Source organism: Furipterus horrens, unplaced genomic scaffold, assembly GCF_987537825.1.
Source record: "Furipterus horrens unplaced genomic scaffold, mFurHor1.1.pri manual_scaffold_10, whole genome shotgun sequence".
Classification (NCBI taxonomy): domain Eukaryota; kingdom Metazoa; phylum Chordata; class Mammalia; order Chiroptera; family Furipteridae; genus Furipterus; species Furipterus horrens.
In genome coordinates, this window is record NW_028327180.1 from 27,569,690 (window position 1) to 27,591,012 (window position 21,323).

The following is a 21,323-nucleotide window of genomic DNA, read 5'->3' on the forward strand; positions in this document are numbered from 1 at the left end:
ATAGAGTAAGATAATATGAATAGTGATGTTTCTCAAGTAGTAACAGAAACTCACATTTCATATTTATTAATAGTATTTCTTTAGGAAAATTGCATTTGACATTCATTTTTAAAGGTACACACATATACCTGAATCACAGAAATAAGTCTAAACATATGTTAGCATGTAGTATTGTTTAACTTACAATGTTTAATAAGTCCACAATTTGTATAAAAAGGTACAATTAAAGATTTTCTATGAGTTATTAATAAGTTATACTTTCAGTAGTAATGACAAAACATCACATTTCTTTTATCAGAAAAATTCCTAAAGAGAGTACTTTTCAATAATAAACTTCAGTCATGTTCTTCCTACAAAATAGGTACTCCTCATATAATTTCAGACTTTTCATTTAAATTCAGACTAATTCTGGTAATATCCAAATATAAGCAACAATATGATAATTAAGTCAATATACATTGAAATATTCATTCTATTTTTTTTAATGAGCCTTGTTTTTAACTGAAGTTTCTTTCAGAAAATCCAGCTACCAATGAACTCTTCTGAAGATGTTTCACATTTTATAAGTAAACTGTAATGTTGGAAATTTTTTTCTTGCTAAAATATCAGTTTCAGTGGATGTTAAATAATTTCTCATTGAAATAAGATGTAGGTAAAATTTGTAAAATTTGATTGCTCAATTTAACTTCATCAGGAAATAGTCTATTCCATTTATAGAATGATGGATGGGTGGATGAATGGAATTAGACCAATATATGTATTTGAATTTATTTGCTCTGGCTTTTATCTATGTATATTAAGCAATATGATATTCAGAATTCTCTCATTGCTAACACGGGGAAGTCTGCATGCCTCATGTCCCTACAGCTTTCATGCAAGGTCACTGGGGTCAATATAATAATTAACTTAAGAAGCTACTTATAGTTTTCACAAGAATCCAATTAGCACAAAAACACTGGAAACTAAATGCATTGATAAGTTGGCTAATAAAGGTATTCTCTGGGAAGGAGCAAATATGACTGCTGATTTTTACTCAAAATTCAGATTTTGCACAAATCTCACTCCAATATTTAAAATTATGTTACTAATAACATTAATGGGTTTCACTGAATCTTTTCTCTACACTGAAGTCAGAAGAGATTTTCAAAATAAAAACCTAATTGTGTTTCTTGCTTCCCAAAAATAACAAAAAAACCAGACAACAAAAAACAAAGAAGCAAAACTCTCAATGCTTTCCTTTTGATCTGTGGATAAACAACAAAGGCCTTCAGTGGATCTGAAAGAGAGAAACATCTGCTCTCCCACCTCTACAGCCCCCCCCACACACTTGGTACCCCAGCCATGATGTTTTCATTCAGTTCTTTCATGTGCTTTCTTTTCACAGGGTGGAGTTTACACACTACTCTGCCCTCCATCTGGCATGTCTGTATAAATCACTTTTTATAAATCTCCTACAAATCCTTTAGACCTCAGCTCTGAGTCACTTTCACAGAGAATTCCTCTCTGACTGAAGGAACAATTCTGTTTCTCCTTTTCTCTTTCTCAACTGCAAATCTCATTTCTCCTTCCAAATAGAAAAATGAATTATTATTATCATCCTCATCATCATCACTAACAATGTAAGGCATGTTAGGAACCTATTCTCCATGTGAGCCTCCTCCCATTTCTGCATTTCTTGCAAACATGGTACCAATGGCCAATTGATCTAAACAATCTATTCAAGGATAAGTGTATTGTAAACTGCCTTGGAACATAGAGGTGTGTTTCCCTATAGAAGCAAGGGCAAATTTGTTCACTGTTCAGAACAATAAAGATAATAAGCAAAATGCAGGAAGGCTTACTACTCACTATAAAAATCTTGGGTTAAAATCTAAGCTCAGAATTTATCTCCTGTAATGTAAACCACAACATGAGCAGGTATCTAGCGGGGCCCCCACATTGCCTCCATGGGACTGAGAACAAGAGGAATCAACTGGTGTGCCTATGCCCCACGCTGCTTGATTACCAAGTCCTCTGCCTCTGACACAGGGGTCTGGTGTCTTTACCAGAATCCATGGAACTGAGACAGGTTAATTTGTCTGCTTACAATAAAGGTGAAATCTCAAACTCTTCACAATTTTTAATAATGCATAAAAAAGGAGGAAAAACATGAACAATATAAAAATAATGCAAAGGGAAACTTGAAAGAAAAGGAAATAAGCAGAAGATAATATGGAATACCCAGAAGTTAGGGGACCACATCAATAGAACAAAAATCACACATAATATCACCACCCAAAGATTCTTTGTGTCAGCTGTCTGAGGAGTTTTTATTAAAAAATATTCCTTATCTGTACGTATGTGTTATAATTTATTACTACATAAAACAATGCTGTGATAAGTACTATTTGATGTGCCTATAGGAGGTCTATTCTGATTATTTCTATAGCACGAATTCCTAGAATTTGAATTTCCAAATCCAAGGCAAAATGCTTACTGCCTTACTTCAGTGCCCTCCCAAAGGCAGTTTAAATGGTAATGAGTACTCTGAAGAAAAATAAAGAAGGGAAGGTGATTGTGTTGCAGTTTTAAATAGGATGCTAAAGGCTGAAATGTTAATATTTGAGAAAATGAAAAGTGAAAAAAGGTGAAGGAGTAAGCTATGAAAATTCCAAGCAAAGGAAACTTCAAGGAAAGTCACCCTGAGTTTTAAAAAGAAAAAGCGGTCACAGGAAGAGGGGGGGGCTTGACCTATTTGAGGGAAAGCAAATAGGTCAGAACAAAGATTTATAAGTAGGGAAGAGCAAGAGCATAAGAAAAGCAGAATTGTAATGGGAGTCCATATCTGTGGGCCTCTTGGAAGGGGCAATCCACCATGGGTACTGACCACATGTCCTTGCTGGATATGCCAAAAATAAACCCTGACTGCTTGTTACCTTATTTCTTAAGATGGAATTTTCAGCAAGTAACCTTGAGATATGCAGTACTGTCTGCCCATGGACAAAGAGCAGGCTTTCTTCTACTTACTAGAAGTGATGAGACCACAAGCTCCATGCTCTTCTCCTGTATTGTAGCCCGCTGCACAGGCTGGTGTCCATGATAGAGTCACAGAACTCAGGGACACGGAGGCTCCATCACAACTAGGAAGCTCTGGCTACTGTTTTTGCTGTGAGTAGCGAAGTCCTATGTGACTAACCCAGAATTCTCAAGTCTTCTGCCAGCGGCCAGGAAACAATGGCAGGCTAACCTGCAGCCTGCAAGTTGGGTAAAATCCCAGACCCCATGAAGCTCTTGAAGAGGTCATACCAACCACTAAAAAGACTTTCACTTTTGCCTTGGGTGATGAGAAGTTCCATTAGAGTCTGAACTTAAGCAGTTAAAAGGGGTCATTCTTATAGCTGTGTGAAGAAGATTGAAATAAGACAAGGGTATAAACAGGAGGACAGGTAGTTAAGGAAGCAATTCCACTAATGCAGGCATGGCATGATGGTAGCCTGAACAAACATCCTAGCAACAGGGATGACGAGAAGCAGTTGCATTCTAGTGTATTTTCAAGGTAGAGCTAAAAGAATTTTTTGACAGCTTAGATGTGGTATATATAAAATAAAAGAGATCATAATGAGTTACTAAAAGGATTGAAGTAGACATAACTGCATTCATACAAGAATGGGATTGGAAGGTTTAGATTAAAAGTTTCCTTCCATTTTCAGCTTGTTAAAAGCATATACCATAAATGAGTATTGAATTTAAAAAAATAATTTTTCTGCATCTCAATGAGAGGATCATAAGGTATATCTCATTTGTTTTCTTAATTACTTTGACTTTGGAACCTTGTTTTCCTAGAATAAACAGTGTTCTGATGTATTACTCTTTATATAGGATTGAATGTGCTAGTTTTGTTAAGAATGGTGAATATATATTCATGAGCAATATCAGCCCGTAATGTTTTTAAGTTTTAGTCAGCTTTTAATATTGAAATTAATCACAATTAGTTGGCACAAATTCTATTATCCAGAAGTGTTTGTACAGTATTTGTGTTTGCGTCTTTTAATATCTAAAATAATTCATGATGAAAACAACTCCACCTAGAGAAAAAAATTTTAAAAATCTTTAATCGCTAAATATTTCAGATTTTCTATTTTGTTCTAAATCACTAGAAAAATTTTTGTAGAAATTTTTACATTTGATCAGTGTCATATTCATTAATACAGTTACTAATAAGTTCTTATGAGCTCTCTGTTGTCTATAGCATCTCTAGTGATGCTCCTTTTTTTATTTTCATGTTTGATATTGGAGATGTGTCTTCTCTCTTTTGTTTTGATCATTCTTCCTAAGGGTAGTCTTTCTTATTAGTTTTCAGGCAAAGTATTTTTAGGTTAGTTGATTTCCTCTATTGTATATTTGATTCATATTTAATAATGAATTGCCTTATAATTATTTTCTTATTTCTACTCTCTTAATTTTAATTTTCAATTCTTCTTCTAACATCTTGGGTTGAATACTTAGAATGATAATTTTCAACTTTCCTTCCTTTCTAACAAAAACATTTTTAATGTTATATAATTTCCACTAACACAGATTTAGCTAGAACCCAAAAATCTTCACATCGTGATATTTGCTATTTTATTATAATTCAGTTAAAATTGCTTGCTAATCTTAATTGTGTTTTTTTCTCTAATAATGGGTTATTTATAAAAATATTGTTTTATATCTAAACATTTAGAGCTTTTCTATTTACTTTTTATATTAATTTTTTTTGGTTGGATTCCATTGTAGTTAACATACTGTGAATGCTTAGTTGAAATTTACTTTTTCCTGCTCAGTACAGAACATTTCTGTTTTTTTTTTTTTTTTTTTTTTTTTTTAGTATAAGCTACAATAAGAACTTCATAGGCAAAAGTGGTTAACAAAGCCAAAGTCACAGAGATTATCTCATAGCATATGTGCATAGAGAATAACTACAATAAACATCAAGTGGTAAGTGGTAAATGAGCGTAAAAGAGAATGCGTTTCCAGAAGTTGGGGAAGTAGAGAAGTGACGTTTTCCCAGGGTTATCATAGAGGATCTTAGAAAGGTGGGATGTGATCAAGGCTACAAACAATGCATAAGTTACAGGGTAACTTGTAAGTTAAAATATACATATAAAATGTATTTCTACTGAAAATAATTTTCAGTAATTTCAATTGTCCTAGTTGGCTGAGAAAAGTTCGGTAAAGCCGAGGAGTTACAAGAAACACACCTGAGGAGTCTATGGGGTTTTGATTAATTCGATTGTCAGGTAAAGATGTTTCAAGTTCATTCTCTAGGTAATGTGAGTTCATATGTTTGAACACACTTTTTTAATAGATGGCTAGAATAAGTGATTTTGAAAAGTTAGCATAGTGTCATTGGAAGAATGACAGAGTTAAGGCCAGGTAAGAAGGTACAGAATTGTCAAGCTACAAATTCATAAAGATACAAAAGTGAAAGCAGAGAAACAATAAGAAAGGGACAGACCTGAAAGACACCTGTGAAAGGAAAATAGACAAAACTCAGACATGCATCAGGTGCAGAAAGGAGCCAGATACTTCTGGTTTGGTAATGAAAAATTATATTTCTATGAAATGAAATGAATATATACATATATGTTGGTAATTAGTTTGGTTATATACATTTTGAATTTCAGATGCTGGTAGTCAGTCTGGTTAAAAAAATGTTTAGTAGGTAATTGCAAGTTCATAACTGGAATCCAGAAATAAATATAAGTATCAACTTTTAGAATTTAAGCCAAGAAATATAAAGACAATAGCTTCAGTTGTGGACACAAATCTCTGAAAAATAGAATGTAGGGGAAAAAAATAAAAGAAGATACTGTGGGAAGCACACATATTGAGAAAACAAGAGAAAAAGAGAAGGAAAAGAAGAGAAGAAACTAAACAACATTTAGTTGGTCAACAAGTACCATACAATACTAGTAACGTAAGTTAAATAGGAGTAATCATATAGTGTAACATTGCAGGTGTATAGGGAGGAGAGAGTCCCAAGAAAGGATGTGCTCATTTGCAATAATGAATATCTCTGGTCAAGATGAAGGGCACCAACACTTTTTTAAGTGTGTGCTATATGCCTGATTAGGTACAGAGAGAAAGTCTATACACACAAATATTTCCATTAAATTCCATGAACCATATAATATGGGTATTGTAATCTGTATTTATAAAGCAAGATAAAGGCTCTATATAGTTAAATGGCATGTTCTATCAAGTACTAGTAAAAGTTGGAACCTAAATTTTTTTGATTCAAAACTCATCCTCAGAAAGATAAGACAGATTTTAATAATGTAGGATAATTGAAAATTAGTTTGCTAGACTTAAGGGGAATGCAAATAAATCACAAAAACTTATTTGCAGAATGTAGCTCAGACTTAGTGCACCCATACTATGAATTCATTATTTTTTCATTCATACTTTCAGTAAATATTTATGATAAAAAAGTGAACTATGCAAGACAATGGGGAATAAAAGTGGTCAACATAAATACAATAACTCTGAGGCAATAAAAACAAATATCCCAAGACCTTTCTTCTTACGAAGATAACAGTGTGGGAAGCTATTGTTAATTAAAAAAGAAAAAAAAAGCCAAACTAATGTAAGACTGTGACCGTGACCATGCAAAGAATAACTGCACTGAAATCTGAAGGGAGAAAAGTTATTTAGTAGATAAAGATGTACTTTTTGTGGCTGGGGGCAGGGGTTCTAATAGATAAGCTGCCGCGTTGTGAGTGGTCAGTCCCTTGGTGGGGCTCCCAGGAATGATGAGAGCTGAACTCTTCTGTCTAACAAGGCAAGAGCTGCTGACGCCTGCCAAGAAACACAGGGGTGAGATGGGAAGTGGAGCTTTCAGCCCCAGGCAAGTCTTGAAAGGACTCCAACTCAGGGAACAGTTTGTAGGCAACCTCATGAAATGATCTTAAATCAGAGAACGTTTGTGCTTTTATCCACTCAGTTTTCAAATAACTTGCTACAAAGAAATAAAGAACTAATATAACATCATTTGACATTTTAAAGATGTATTATAAATGTATTTAAATGTTTTCTTCTTTAGCTTTCTAAAAGCATAACCACACATAAAAATATAGTTGTTAAATCCAAAATTTGAGTTTATAATATTTTGTGTTTATATTTCTTGAAGTAATTTTTTAATGAATTGGCCTGATAAGGAAATGGGGATATGACCTCTAGAAATACTGAGAGAACTTTTCCCTCAAAACAACCCCCAACATCCACAGAAAACTATATAATTTTTGTGCAGTAAATGGACACTAATCTATTGAAACAAGATGTAAAAAATAATGTCAATGAGCAAAAAACTCAAAAGCTATGGAGCAGAAAAGATTAGACTTATAATACCCTGTGGAATTTGGTTTAATACTCTGAAAGTATCACAGGTGTTGATATTTGCATGATACATTCAAGGAGAATTTATAACAACTTACCAGCTGTACTGTAAATAGTGTCTTATAAAAAGTCTATTAAGCAATAATTGCTATTCAATATTCATGGCTTAATGAAAGTGACTTACTGCAATTTTGAGCCATTTTAGAACCCTCATTATGTAAAATTATGACATGTGGAAGCTGTTTAATCAGTTATTTTGGAAGAAAATATGTGAACATAGTCTCTCTCTCTTTTTTTTCCCCATATGAGAAAAGAAAACATTGACTGCATTCAATTTAAATAGTTTGTGTGTTTTTGTTATTTTAACAAAACTTTCCAAAAATACACACATGCAAGTCTTAACCAGCCATCCCATTTTCACTGGTATCATGATAATAGAAGCTGTGTTTGGGTTATTGCAAAATTTCTTAACAGGACCCTGCCTCCCCTTCTGCCATTCTCCCACCTCCTCCCCACCCCTTCCCAAACCTGTCACTATATTCTTGACACAGTTACCAGAGTAATCTCAAAAATAACACAGGCCATTTACTCCTCTGTTCAGGACCCTACTGCTTCCAAATTTCATTCAGAGCACAATGGTGTACGAAGTCTTATGTAATTAGGTCTTCTCTTAGTTCTCTGAGCTTATCCACTTGGATCACCCAGGCTCACTCAGCTTCAGCCACATTGCTTGATATCCTTGAAGTTTCAGCATATGCTACCATGTTCTGTTCTAAGCCTCTGCTGTGGCTTTTCTCCCTGCCTAAATTACTCTTCAGCAGAGAATCAACTGATTAGTTTCTGCAATTCTTCAAATCCTTGCTCAAACATCATCTTCACAATGACGCTTCCTTGACCACCTTCCTTAATGCTGCAGTCTGACCATTGTCTTTCTCCCTGCCTATATCCCCCATACCTTGCTAAACACGTTTTATAGCACTTAGCCCTTTTCAAAATATTTTTTTGCCTTTATTATATGACTACAGCTTTTCTCTCTATATGCTAATATAAGTGCCCTGTGGGGAGGGATGGTGCGTCTATTGCTCTCACAGACGTCACCTCAACAGCCTGTAACAGTGCCTGACACAGAGTAGATGGACAAGAAACAATTGTGGAATACAGAAGTGAGAATGTGTACAAAACAACCAACATCACCTTCCAAAAATCCCCAAATATTTTGATTTAAAGTGTACAATAATTTTCTCAGTCTGTGATCATTAAGGTAATATAAATATGCCAATTGTCCTTAAAATTCACTTCAAAATATCACTAAATATTATACTTGATATCCTAGCATAGAGACCAAATTTCTTAAGAAATTACAAGTACTCTTTCACTTCCTAATATTAACTTGCACTTTTGAAACAACAATTTATCATTATTTATCCTTTTCCACTATTGCTCATTTTTTCCAAAGTCTCAAAGTGATCATGTTGCACAAATCTCTACAGTACAAATATTGCATAATTTACTGAATGTTCAACCTTACTCATTTATAATACTGCTACCAAGGAGAAAATTGCTGTTGTAAGCAAAGTTCTGCATGTTGCTTGGCCTCCTTTAACTTATTTTCTTTAGAAAACATTCTCAGAGATGAGATTATTGAATCAAAGGGTATAATGTATTACTATTCCAATTACAAGACTGACAAAATAAACAAACATAGCTTTTCCTGCTAAACCTCACTGGAACTACATTTAATTTTTGGAATTGTTGCTTCTAGTTTTATTGCTTAAATGCTATTTTAAAACATTCTCGGTTTACTTTTAAAAAATAGTTTTATTGAAGTATAATATGCATACCTTAAACTTCATTCACTTAACTATACAATTCAATGATTTTTAGGAAATTTGCTGAATCAGGAAACCATCACTGTAATAAAATTTCAGAATATTTGTTTCCAATGTGTTAAATATTGACATGCAAAATCCTTTGCTAGTATTTGTGGTTTGGAACAAAAAAAAAATATGTATACAAGCTTCCTTGTCTGAAAAAAAATATGAACTTTGAAAAAAATATTGGACTGTCCTAATCCTTACATTTCTTTTATTTGAAAAATCTCATTTACTTCCTTGGCCTGCCTGCTACACTATTCCTATTCCAATAGGGGCTCAAAAGGCTTACCTCCATATTATAAACAGCACATTTCAGTAGCCCATAAACATAGTTTCCAGTATTTCCAAAAGCATGCAGCTATAAATTAGTAATTAAGTTTTCTTTTGCAAATATTTGATTTATAAGTTTGTTCACTTCTTTCCTGTTCTTGCTCTTAACAAAGTTGCAAGTCTCCTAAAGACACTACTTCTTCAGCCTTCTCAAGTTTTTGTATCATTTCATGTGACTCATAACATGAGCAAGATAGATGTCTCCCTTGCCCCTCACTCTTTGTCACTTCCCTAAAAACACCCACATTTGAATCTTACATCATCAGACATTTCCATCTGTCATTTTTACAGTCATCTATAGACCCTGTGTCCTACTTATTTCTCAATGGCTTTCGCTCCTGGTACATTGTCACTCACTCCAACATATTTCTTGGTGATTTTAATTTCCATATAGATATTGTCAATACCCTTGATAACAATGATCTTGTCTTCTACCCAACACCAGACACTCATCTCTGTGGTTCCACATCAGTTTGTATTATTACCAGTAACACTCTACAGGCTGCATGATCTCTAATCCAAGCTCCATCCCTCCTATATCCCAACCAGCAATTTTTTTCAATCTTCCTCACCTTACTTATGTCCTCCTTTCTCTGTTTTGCCAGTTTAGAGTCTGTGATCTACTGCTAAAATCACACCCCCCCTCACTTCATCACACACAATTAGCAAAACCCCACCTCTGCCCTTGCCCCCATGCAGATGCACGTTTGAAGGAAAGCACACAATCTCAGTATTTAGCCTCAACTTAAACTCATGGACTACTAAATGTAGGGGGGTCCTGAAACCACACTATTCTCTTAGAGCACTTACCCTTTGTTTCTTCTGAAAGAACAAAACCATGCATAAATATGTAGCCCAATCTAAACTCTTGGTTTCTTCGCCCCCAATATTTCTTTCCTTAAGTCTTCCCCAACCAACTTAACTGCAAATCCATATCTCTAGTCACTCAAGTTACAGCCCCTAAGATGCCATTGACTCCGCTCTGTTTCTCAAAACCTGAAGCAAAAATAGTTGGGTCTTTCTTTAAATGTGTTACAAATTTACCCACTTATCATGACTTCCTAACAAGTCTCCAGGCCTTGATTCTTATCCTTGACCTCACAATGGTTTTGTTTCAAAAAAGCAACTATTTTGATTCATTCTCCTATTCCCTTAATTACAGAATACAATAAATAGATAGAAGGTATAGAGTGTTATAGAGAATGATCAGGGAAGAGGAGAGGGGTTAGAGTCAGGCATGGAGAAGTGTTACAATTGAAATAAGGTGACTATGTCCAAGATGAGAAGATATTTAAGCGAATGTTTATTTAATTTGCTTCTTTTCTTGCTCCTTCTACTAGAAGGTAAAGTCTGTGAAGACGGGATTTGCCTCTTGGTTCACCGCTGTATCCCTAGAACTGAGGAACACATTCATTCCTTCCACAAATGTTTAGGAAGGACACTCACATGGGCACCTGAAAGGCCTGACCAAGGAAGAGAAGTCCTCTCTCCTTTTCTGAACTTAAAGTCATTAAATAAGTTGGAGGGAAGGAGGAGAGTGACAAGCTTAAAGAGTGTTATTTAAATAGTTGATATTTTATATTCTATCATAATCAGTTAAAAAGAGATTAATCTTCATAAAATATGACAAGCATCCAATGGATGCTTTAAGTACACATAGTATCAATCCGTTGTCGGCAGCCGTCCGTCTCGAGAGACAATGGTGTAGCTTCTTAAGAGTCTATCTGCAGCGCCGAGAATGGCTGTGCAGTCCGACTCGGGAGTGACACGGTATCTGTCTCCTCCCGTGTTGAATCGACATCTTGCGATGACGCTGGAGTGTCCTCTCCAGTGGAGCTGAAGCTACAGAGCCTGGGCAGGGTGATATGGAGGGTCTGCTGTTGCCCATGCAGCAGACCCCCCCTCTCTTCGCAGCTGAAGGGTCCAAGGGAAAGACGGAGTCAATACAGCTTGGCTTCAGGTGCGCCGCAGGAGTTGCCGGTGTTGACTACAACGTCAAACCGCCTTAGGGACTCCGGCTCCGGATTTTCTGTCGGGGTTTACTCCCTTAGCCTTTCCCCTGAAGAGGTATGCCGCAAGGCAGCGGAGGTTTTTTGGAATCAGAGTTTTCCTTCTCTGATGTGCCCTGACTGGAAGATCGAACCAGCGACACTTAGCTCGCAGGCCGACGCTCAATCCACTGAGCCAAACCAGCCAGGGTTAACATAGTATCAATTACTTTTTAATTATTTTAGAATGTGTGAAGTGTGCTCATTGCAAACATGGTTTGCTCATTTGACATTGTTTACCTGGTTCCTGTTAACTGAGAAAAAAGATAAAGAAAGAAATAAGGAGTGACCGAGAAAGATGTGTCTAAGTTAGAAAATAGAGTCTGTGACTTTTTCCAACTAATTAATGCTTAGGAAAGAAATGAGAAAAATAGGTTAAATGGGGAAGAGATTAAATTACCAAGGAATGTAGGAGAATAAGAAAAAATATAATAAGAATGTGAAATACCATCTTTACTTAAAATATAACTATAGTTTTTATATCTTATAGAGAGAGGTCTAGAGATATTTATTAATTACTAGTAACTCATAATTATAATATCACTATTTTATAAATATAGCATATATATTATATGATAAAAATAAGAAAAATAGTCATTATAAGAAAGTAAACACAGACTTTAATTAAGGGAGTAGGCACTACATTATTAAATATTTTATTATTTGCCTTTAATTCTTATTTTGCAAATGAAGCACGATAAAGTACACACTAACATAATAATTGAAACATTTTTGTCTAATTAGATTGAATCATTTTGGAACTCTCTCCTAAGGAAGGAATTTAATAACTCACATGAAGCTATTTTTCTTATTATGAAAGTAGTATATACTCATGGTAAAAATATCAAAATATAGTTTGATTTGAGAAGCAAAATCCTGGATAACTTAAGGATTATTCTTTTAAAAGTTTCATTTATTTCAATTAATTTTTTTACATTTTACTATCAAAACAAGGCTTTGTGTAGGTTGATATGGAGAATGCAAAACTAGAAAGGACACGGTGAGTTATAGACCTAGTAGGTGGTAGATACCACTCATACAATAGTGAAAAGCCACAATGAGGGATATAAATTTCTATGAGTTATAGAAGAGGGAGAAATAACTTCAGGTGGGAAACATAAAAAAAATCACTGAATATAAAACACTTAGACCTTACTCAGAAGGATACATAGATATATTTGTTCTCAGAATATTCATTACGCTGGAGTATAAAATAATCAATCTTAAGAGCTTTGGCAGACTTTGATAAGGGAGCACAGCTACTCATACAATGTCATAAAAATAAAAGCACTTCTGCAGCAGGTCAGCCTCTTCACTGAGTGTGGCAATTGCATCTAGAATTGTAAAGACAAAAGAAGTTCCATCCAGTTAGCCAGGTCAGCTAAATCAATGCTTGGATCAGAGAGTAGCAAATTGTGCTTGCAATCAGAATAGGATAAACACTGAAACTGGCGAGTTGTGTGTGTTTATGAGCAAGAAACAGAAAGCAAAACAATCTCAATGGGCAGGCCCATGACTGATCAGGTTTTAAGAAATCCAGTCTGGTCAATCTCAGAGTGGTCTTAGAACAGAACAGTTGGAATAAAGCTGCATATGATATTGTAGAACAACTCAAGGACTGAGCAGTGAATTCTTTGCATATAAGAAAATTGGGTCCATCAAAGGTTGTAGAATAGGAAAAGAAACAACCATTCTTCTTCCAAAAAATGATTAATCTGGCAGCTGTAGATTTAGAATTTTACATTTATTTAAATGATGACTAGAATATCCTGAATATATTTAACAAATTGCCAAAAGTGAAAATATAGACCAATGACATAATTGGGCAATAAAAAATAAACTAGAAATAGTAAAATACACAAAAAATAAATTCAACTTCAGAAACACACAATGTGAACTGATACCATTTGCACCCACAAAATTCACAAAAATGTCAAAGCATGAGCATTAAAATTCAAAATAAAGCTTGTAAATATGTGAATTACACCTATAAAATTTAAAAAATAAACACAAAATGTTTAACACAGATGCATAGATAATTGCACTCATAGAAATGTACAAACATACTAAACATAAATATATAACCTAAATAAAGATGTGCATAATTAGGCATTCTCATAATTTGATGATTAAGGTATTGAAGAAGTTTTGGGGGAATAACTTGGCATGCATCAAAAAAAATTACATGTATCCCATTTAATCTATTCAGCTAGTCTCTTGACACTATGTATGTAAACATTGTAGTCATGGGCAGAGACATTGAGATGGCAGTCTCTTATGAGAAAAAAATTGAAACAGATGCAAAGAGTTCTGATGGTATTCAAATTAATGGTTCAAATTTATCCTTGAAGCCTGGATGAATTTTTATTTTTGGGTTCTGTTAGCTATTCCTTAATCCTACTGAGCATGCCATTGCCCAGGAATAGCCAACTGACCTGGAGTCTGCAAGATCCTTCCCCATGTGGGAAGGCCACCCTCCCCTCAACCCCCCAACACTTATTAGGGATTTCTGGACCCAAGGGTAGGTAGGACAATGACCATGTCCAGCTTGAAGCAGCTAGAGGGGCATGAGACCTTCGCCCATTATCCTTTATAAGATTATAAAGGGTCTTAAGTCTGAGAGGGGGGAATTGTTACAGAGCGGGGGTCCTCCAAAAATTTATTTATTTAATTAATTTAAAAAAGAATAATATAGGAAAGATGAAGCCAAAGAACTGATATGCATGACCCATGGACATGAACTAAGGGGGGGTGAGATTGCTTGAGGGAAGGGAGATACTGGGTGGAGGGGAGCAAGGGGAAGAGAAATTGGGACAGCATAATCAATAAAATATACTTTAAAAAAAAGAACAAAAAGAAAAGAAGATCTACCCATAAGCTTTCAAAAGATAGTTTCTGAGGGTTTCTATACTTGCAATTTAACGATAAATCAAAGAAGAAAAATACACCAATCACTTAACAAGTATAAAATAGTTATTAAGAAAATAACTGTAGAGGAAGATTGAGAGTGTTCAAAATCATCTTCTTCACTTTGCCAGTTCCTCTGACCCTGAGAAGTAGGAGTCATAATGATGCTTACTTCTTATAGCTTCTCTGAGCATTAAGGAGTTTAGACACACACACACACACACACACACACACACACACACACACAGACACACACATAATATAACACATCATAATGGTTAAGTCTTACTACAGAACAATTTGCTATTAAGCAATATAGGTCTTTAATTATGAAAGGTCTCACTCTCAGTTTTTATCTCAATCACACGATTGCTACTTAGCTTGACACTACTATTTAAAAACCATTTGCTGCCCCAATGTGTTTTGTATGTACTTATGAATTAACATTATTGAAAGTTCCAATGAGCATGAGATATCCCCTGGTTGTATTAATAGATGGAACTCAGCCTCTTTATAAACAGCAACACAAACAACAACAAAACTTACATTATTTTGCACTTTCAACACACAATCTGTTAAAATGCCTATTAATTTGGCAGCACACATTTGAGGATGTTAAGACAGAGAAACATGCCTCAGCGCATGAGGATGAGCATATTATTTTAAGTTCTTAGCTTGTTTAGGCATATCATTCTTTCTTCAGCTGTTTGATGTTGATCTAAATTCTGTAATAAAACTTATACAGATATTTCTGTTCTGCAGAAAGAGTTGCATGTGTACATTGCTAATATTACCAATAGGGACAGCTTCTGCAACTATAAAATAAGACCTTATCTCTTAATTGTATTATTGGTTCAAGTACCTATACATCATCATGTTGGATCAAATATTTCCCTGTTCAGTCATACATCCTTCAACTTTAAGGAATGCTGGACTCTTAATCAAAAGGACTAAGTTCAAATGTCACTAGGTAGAGACACCTGGGGAGTCAGATTACTCCCAATGTTGCTGCTTCTGCCATTGTTACAAGGCTTAGCTTTAAAAAACAGCATAGCACAATTATGTGGTCTTTGTAGACCCACTCTCAGGCTCCAAGGTCAAAACTAGGACTGATCTAAGCAAAATTAACTGTCTCTTAACCCCATTATATTCCCCCATTATACATGTCCCAGAAAATATAATCCGTATATGATCAACCCAAATGGTAAGAAAATAAGGTATCCCAAGGGGGGATTAAAAGGGAGCTTAAAAAAATAAAGTTCAAAGCTTTCTAAATTTCTCCTTTTGCTCTAGGGGAAGGTTGGGCAGGTTTGCTAACAGTCCCCATGTATTACACTGAATACAAATTACCAGAATTTTAAATGCCTTAAAACAACACAAATTTATTACATACATCTGGATGACAGAAATGTAACATGGGTCCCACTGAGCTAAAATCTACATATAAAGAGGGTTTTCATTCTGGAAGTTCTAGGACAGTATTTGTTCTATTGTCTTTCCTAGCTCTTGGCAGGGTACCCATTCCTTGGCTCTTGGCCCCCTTCCCCCCTCTAAGCCATCTTTCTGATACCACATCACTGAATATGACTCTTCTGCCTCACTCTTCCACATCTAAGGACCCTTACGGTGACACTGGCCCACCTGGATAATCCATGAAATTCATCCATGAAATTCACATAAAGTCAGCAAATTAGCAACATTATTACATCTTCCACCTTAACTTATTTTCCAGGATTAAGACTTAAATATCTTTTGGAAGCCATTGTTCTGTCTACTTCATTCCTTATAAGATATTGGGGTACATGTCTTATAATAGAAATCACTGTGTGTACAGGTGGCAGACAGCCCTTATATTATCCTGTGGAAACTAGGGCTCAAGGAACCTGTGCTAATGGTTTCATTCTGGCTACTGCTATCATGTAAGTAAAATGATGCTCTTTTTCTGACCCAGTGAACTTGTGACTTTTTCCAGCATCCATGAAATTGTGTCAGGATAACTTGGAATCTTGCAATCAGGGTGAACTCAGACATTTCATAGTCCTTGCCATCATCAACTTAAAGTGTTAAAATAGGACATTTTTCAGGTCAGTGTTTGTATCATAATTACCAAAAAATTAGAGAATCTTCTACAGGTAACACAAATGTCACTTCTAATTAGAAATATTGTAGCCAGAACAGATGTAGGAGATGGGATGTAAGAAGAAAGGTGTACTGCTGGAAACTTATTTTCTTTGCATTTGTATCTAAATGATTGGATGTCATCTTAGACTACATTATAATGCTCCAACATCAGGAAATTATTTTTAAAAACATTTTCAGAACTCCCATAGAATTTGTGAGCTCTCAGAAATAAAAGGAAAGCACTAGGCAGCTGTTGAAAATGACTTACTATATTTTCAACCAAAGAACAAATCAATGTCAAAATTCAACTATGGAAAATATCATGTTGAATCACCAGATGAAACTCCATAGTCCCCAATGACCATGGTTCTCATTAAAACATGAAAATCCCAGCTTGTAAACATCTCATAATAGCTAGTTTCAAAAGTGACTATATATTACCTAGTCTATTATAGGTTCTTATTGAATAAATAGCATTCCTTTAGTCATTCAATCATCTGTGCTTACTTCATGCCAAGCACAATTTACCTCTTTTTGCTACAGTCAAAATATCTCCAATTTGTATCCATGCCTCTTGTAGTAGTAACTCACATGATCAATCTTACTAATTTTCCCAAACCTTAGCTCTACTACTTCTGTGCCCCTTGATATCAGACCGCCTGACCCTCTACCTGATTACAATTTTTTGTCCTATAAATTTCCTACCATTACTAAAAATAGTTAAGCAGGACCCCCTCGTTGTTATTGTCTACAGGTGAATAAAAATACGATTTAGAGAGCTAAATAGAAATATGAGTAAACAAAGATATATATATATATATATATATATATATATAATTTTTTAAACTTAGTTTATTATTTGGAAATATGTTAACATTATCAGAATGGTACAAATGTTCCTTTTGTATTCATTATAAGAAGTTAACCTTTTCTATCAGTTAGGATTTATTCTTGAATTATCATTGTTGGTAATGACATATATTAAACAGATTTAGAATAAGCACTTTAACACAAAGACAATTTTTAATGCCACCAAACAGCCAAAAATTTCCGGATTTAAAATTCATTAACAAACCCCAGGAGGTATTACTGAATAGCCAATATTCATGTAAAACTGACACTTTATTATTTTATCCAATTTTTAAAAATGTGCTATTAAATATTCCACACAGAAAATGTTGTTGATTTCCTTTTTATACAAAGCCCTTGGCTAACATTCACCACTTCTCAATGGGAGGAAATGAATACAAATTCATTGGTGGCACAATTTGAAACTTGTTTTTATCCCAGTGTCAGAATTTATTTTCATCTGACTTTCAAAACCTAAACAAGAGAGAACATTATTATATTATTAGATATCAAGATTCATTGGATAAAACACATTGATTAGTGGTATGATTTAAAATATAATTTAATGGGCATGTCACGAGAATATCAGGCTAGATTATTATACCCATGTGTTCTATTCCTCTGTTTCCACAACATCTGTACTCACTTTTCATAATAAACCCACCAGTTCCTTATTTTATATGCCATATGTGATTGTATACTCTGAGAGCAATACTACCACCTTCTGTTATAGTTCATATGTAGTAGGTGGTCAATAAATTTTTAATGGATAAATGCATTAAGGGATAAACATAGGTCCCCCTTCTTAAACACATTATTTATTAAATAATTTATATTTATCCTAAGAACTCACCTATGCATAAACATTTCCTTTCTCCCCATCAGGATTCATAATTCAATACTTTCAAAGGCAAGAAGAAAACTAACTAAAATAGGAATAAAAATTTAAAGCACAGCAGATCAACCCATGATACCATGGGATTTAAAGGTACTTTGACATCAGATCTCAAACATATAGCTATTGCTATATATCAGGTCCTCTCTGAGCATTTAGAAAATAGCAACTCAGAATGCACACAAAGTCATAACCATTTACAATAAGTAGGGCACACAGGATGTCATCGTTTATTTTTATTTCATGCTATCCCATAGTATTCAAAAGGCAGAATTTTAAACCCAAAATATCCTCTAAATGTGTATCTAAATATATATGTAGTAATATATGACAAAATTTGTATACATATAAATACAATGTGCATAAACTCAATAATGAACATTGTTACTTATATTCTAAAGTCAATTTAAACAAATTTTTAAACATATACATTTACATACATAATTCTACCAACATATGTAATATTTCCAGTGTGTTCCATTTTTTCCTGTAGACCTGATAAAACATGGATGGATTCCTTTTCACTTAAAGAACAACCTTCAGGACTTTTTCGCAGTGGAAGGTCTTCGGATAATGAATTTTCAATTCTCGTTTTTTTAAAACTTTTTTATAACCTTCAATTTTGAAAGTTGATTTTGTAGGTATTTCTGGTTTCATAATTTTTTGAGCATTTCACAAGTGTAATTCCATTGTCTTCATGCCTCCATTGTTTCTGATAAGTTAGTCAATATTTGTATCTCTTTTGTGAAGTGTGTAATTGTTCTCTTGCTGAATATTCACTGGACTTCTTAGAACTGTTAGTTTTGCATTTCACCAATTTTGGAAAATATTTTCCAGTATTAATTCAATTTTTTTTTTTTTTTTAGATATTTGAAATACAACTTTATTCTGATTCTAAACGAAAAGGAACGGGAATGACAGTAACAAACAAGGTTTCACCACTGAATGTTGTGATGCGGCTGCAGCGGCCTTAGAGCTGACGCTCAACAAGGAAACACCTGCGCTCCAAGACAGCTAGGTATGCGAGTCCAACAAAGGAAGGTATCTCTAAACGGCCACACGCACTCGAAGCCCATTCATCTCTCAGCGTCCCAAAGACCAAGCACAGATTCTGCTTAGCTATGTAATAAAGTGGCAGACACGTGGCACCACTGACATCACAGGACAGCTGCCTATAAAACTAGGCTTCTGACGCTGGGCTCCAGCTTCCCGTTCTCACAGGTCGTCATCCTCGTCCGGGAGAGCGGTGGTCTGAGCAACCTCGAGGTCGTGCTCATACTGTGCTGCCAATGCCGGGTCCATGACGACCTCCGGTGGGGCAAGAGCGGGCATGGCGACAAACTCTAAGTTAGGGTCTCCGATACGTTTTCTAGTGAGCCAGAGGAAGGGCTTTTCAAAGCTGTAGTTACTTTTGGCAGAAACGTCGTAGTACTGAAGGTTCTTCTTTCGGTGCAAGACAATAGATTTTGCCTTAACTTTCCTGTCCTTGATGTCCACCTTGTTGCCACATAGCACGATGGGGATGTTTTCACACACGCGCACCAGGTCTCTGTGCCAGTTAGGCACATTCTTGTAGATAACTTTCGAAGTGACATCAAACATTATGATGGCACACTGGGCTTGGATGTAGTAGCCATTGTGCAGCCCGCCGAACTTCTCCTGGCCGGCCGTGTCCCACATGTTGAACTTGATGGGCCTCCGGTTGGTGTGGAACACCAGCGGGTGCACCTCCACGCCCAGGGTGGCTACATACTTCTTCTCGAACTCCCCCGTCAGGTGGCGCTTCACTAAGGTGGTTTTCCCGGTCCCACCGTTGCCGACCAGCACAAGTTTGAACTGAACTTGGGGTTCTCCTTGGGCGGCCATGGCGCTGGGGATTCCAGAAGCGTCTCCCAAATATTTTTTACTATCAACTGTTTCTCAGGTGCTTCTTTTGAAATGACAGCTCTACTTCATTCATTATTGAGATTCTTTTTCTAAATAAACATGACAAACCCTGACCAGTGTGCATCAGTTGACTCGGTGTCACCCTGCAAAGTGAAAAGTCGCCGGTTCGAATCCAGGTCAGGGCACATGCCTGGGTTGCAGGTTTGGTCCCCATTCAGTGCATTTTTGTGTGGCAATTGATTAATGTTTCTCTGCCACATGGATATTTCTCTCCCTTTCTTTCTCCTAACCTCCCCCTCTCTCTAAAAATAAATAAATAAAATATTTAAAAAATATATTTCTGTTAGTCATTATTTTATATAAAATTATCTTGTGAAAAAATAAGCTAGTTCTGTTTGTAACTCAATCATTTAAGTTCTTTCCCTTACAATAACACTTTAACTTCATTTTGCAGGAGAGTGGTTTTATGTATACTTACAATTTCAACATACAGATTATTAAAAGGCATACATAAGGTTGAGACTAATAAAATTAACATATTTTTCTACTTTAAAGAGGATACTCTTAAGTGAAAGTGTTCTTTTCTACTGCAATTTCTTGGCAGTGAAAATAAAATGAGTACTACTGTAGTTTATTGCTACTGTCTTAATTTATGCTAAAGTACCACAGTTTTAGTCACCATGAAATTAACTTTTTATAATAATATTTCCATAGAATAGTTTGACTTCACTGACCCCCTGGAAATGTATTAGAGAGCGCCAGCATTTTATGGATCACATGGTAAGAACACTGTAGTTGTGTTAATTCAGACTAATTCCAAAACCTGACTCACTTAAGAGTGTCAACTGAGCCCACACATTCAAAGAGATATCGCTGGTTATGCCTTGTAAGATATCTACCAGTATGTTGTAACCTCCAGAATCTCCAGTTAAGTCTGAGCTCCCATAAGCCACATCATGCCTTAAACTAGCTAATCTTGTATAAGTATTGCCTCACTTATTGCGGGTATTACATTCTAGACTGCCCACCCCCACCCCGCGAAGTAGGAACCTTACA

At 35.3% G+C, this 21,323-nt stretch overlaps 1 protein-coding gene and 1 pseudogene across 1 annotated transcript in view; both read right to left on the reverse strand.

Annotated features, from left to right (window-relative positions):
* The window catches only part of SPOCK3 (SPARC (osteonectin), cwcv and kazal like domains proteoglycan 3), a 300,134-nt gene that overhangs the window by 90,700 nt on the left and 188,111 nt on the right, over positions 1-21,323 (reverse strand). The gene's annotated exons all lie outside the window — the stretch shown is intronic.
* LOC149999404 (GTP-binding nuclear protein Ran pseudogene) lies at positions 19,248-20,269 on the reverse strand (annotated as a pseudogene).